Consider the following 2,999-nt stretch of genomic DNA (forward strand, 5'->3'; position numbering starts at 1 on the left):
CGTTGTACATTATTTGAACATTATTATGGGTACATTATTTGGAAAATAATGTTCCGGACTTCGTTAGAAATAACCATTTTTCATCGGATTAATTTCATTTTTGTGGGTACATTATTTGAACATTGTTATGTATAAATTTGTTGTGTATTTATGTTTTGGTTTGATTATATTGTATGTATATTTTCATTCAGATGAGATGGGTTGTGTATAACAAAACAATCTATCTCTTCCATGTGAGTACTTTATTCCAACCATGTGACAAGTGTGACAACCCCATCAACTCACAACTCAGTTTTGAACTCAATCAATATTGTCTTTTAGCTTGATGGTTCATAAAGCATGTTACTTGAACAGTATGAATCAATTATGCAATTTCCATGTTCAATTTAACACTGCAATTCAAATTTATTTCATATGTAATTGGAGTTTGAATTTCAATATAAATTTTGACTCCACTATAAATATTAGCCCAAGCCAATATGCATGTTATCATTGATTATTCCTAATTTCCATTGTTTTTTTTCAACTTTAAACGCGAGGGAAATCCCTACCATCATAATTTTTGGTCAACTTTAAAGCGTTAGAAACGTTTCGGGCGTATGATTTGGGTGGTATACGAGAAATGCAACAAATGGCAACTAAAAATCCCGATAATTGAGGGCTACAACTTGTAATAATAACAAAAATAATAAGTCCGAAATGCTTCCGAGTACCACCCAAATCATAAGTCTGAAATGCTTCTGATGCTCATCAAAATCCAAAGCCCATTTGGTGCTAAGTAAAAGGAATCAAAATCCAAATCTCATATGGTGCCAAGCGAAAGGAAATCAAAATCTACAACTTGAGTTTGAACATTGCTATGATCTGTTCAGTTGTTATCATGTTGGGATTTTCTCTTGTGTTTGATTGCTTGGATAGTTGTTCTCTTTCTTCTTCAAGTGTCCTTAGCTTGTATTTATAGCTTGAAATGTGTTTGATATTGTATATACCTTGATGTTGTATGTTGTGATCAACGCGAAAGTCAAATTTGCAAACCGAAAAATCGTGTTGCGAATTTGACTTTCGCGTTGCAAATTTGACTTTCGCATTGCGAATTTGTACCTTCAACAGGTCTTTTTTGCCTTCAAACATAATGCAGATTAAATTTTTTTAAAACAACAAATCAAGTTTTACAAATCAATTAAACAAGCAAAAAAATAATTCTTATCTACACATCAAATTAAACAAATCAACTTTTACAAATCAACTTTTACAAATCAATTAATCAAAAAATAAATCTTATTTCTTCATCAATTAAACAAATCAACTTTCAATGTAAAATTCAATTAAACAAAGAAAAAAAGTGTACCCCAGACTGTTGTTTATACACAAATACATCAATTTCATGCAGCTCACTTCAGGATTAACCTACAGAAACCAAACATTTGCTCAAACAACACTTTCTACACATCTAAAACCAACAAACAGCAAATTACTGAATTCTAGGTACTTAACCAAATATTTTCAATCCAATTAAAGAGTATATATATTAACAACACTTGCTCAAACTTACCAATTGTTTATGCACACTTTCAGCACGCAGATGCAGGTAGGCAGCATCTCGTATATATCGATCTGGCCATATAATGTCGAAACCACAAGCCTAATGCACCTCTATCTCTATCTGTGGGAGGTAGATACTGTTTACTTCCTGTCGACAAACGTTCCAAGCACAAGCATACGAGAGGACCACAATCCCCTCTGGCACCCTGCGTTTGTTGTGGCGCAGTCTCGTCTCTGATCATTGTAATTTTGAACTTCTTTGGCTTCTTGTTTACAGAATTTGTCCAATAATCAATCGCATCCAAGTATTTAGCCAAATGATCGCTCCATCCCTTTGTAATAATATCTCTCAAATCAGACAATGGTATGTAATTTAACATGCTGTCATATACCATTGTCTTCAGGGATGGGAGCTGAAGCTCGACGAGAAGCCAATGAAGACGTTCCAAAACAGGGATAAATACCTGCAATCATAAATAATAGTGCACATCAAATAAAATTTATGAAAACCTTTAAAATATTCAAAAATTAAATACTAACCTTATCGACCTCCCACTACGCAGGATAAAGTTTAGCTTTTCCATTACCCAACGTATATGAAGCATCTCTCTGATACTTCAAGTGAGCTGCGTGAAAAGGCGTCGGCATAATAGTCCATCGAGTATTTCTTTTCCTCAATTTCCTTATTATTAGAAGACGTGACACCCATGCATCAATATGTTGTTTTATAAAAAAATATTAGTGAATTTATTAATAATTTAAAAAAAATAATCAAAATGCAATATAAGAAGAATATAAGACTTACCACCCCTTCGAGATAGCCATTATCTTCAACCCCTAATAAAATACCCCACCAAGACCGATCAAGAAACAAATGAATAGCATCGTCGATTTGGCATAGGTCAGAATAACACCCTTGCTTCGCTCATGTAGATAAAAATCAATTACGGTCTTAGCCCAAAGGGTATTATCCGTAATTGTGTCTGGTAGTGTTTCCTTCACCTGCTGAGGAATGGTACTGGCCGGTAACACATACGAAATCCAACTCGCATCCATCATATCGAGCATGGGAGGGGGGTTATCAATATATCGACTTATGGCGCCATGTGAATTGGGCTCTTGAACGGTGGGTGGGACCTCTTGAACGATAACAGGGGCCTCTTGAACTGTGGGAGGGGCCTCTTGAACGATAGAAGGTGCCTCTTGAATGATGATAGGTGCATCAGGCTTATTCTTACGGAGTCTTGGCACTAGTGGGGTGAATGGAGACGTAATGGCACATGCACGACGTCTGATGCGTGAACCCCATCGTGCAAGAAAAACCCGACATAAAGTATCTACCTTATCGGGCCACTAAAAATAAATTAATACACAAATCAGTAAATAAATAAATATATAATGCTGAAAAAAGGTTATTTGCATTTTTAGTATAGTATTAAACAAATTTACCTCATTGC

Source organism: Hibiscus syriacus, unplaced genomic scaffold (assembly GCF_006381635.1).
Source record: "Hibiscus syriacus cultivar Baekdansim isolate YM2019G1 unplaced genomic scaffold, ASM638163v2 tig00110745_pilon, whole genome shotgun sequence".
In the NCBI taxonomy this organism is placed as follows: domain Eukaryota; kingdom Viridiplantae; phylum Streptophyta; class Magnoliopsida; order Malvales; family Malvaceae; genus Hibiscus; species Hibiscus syriacus.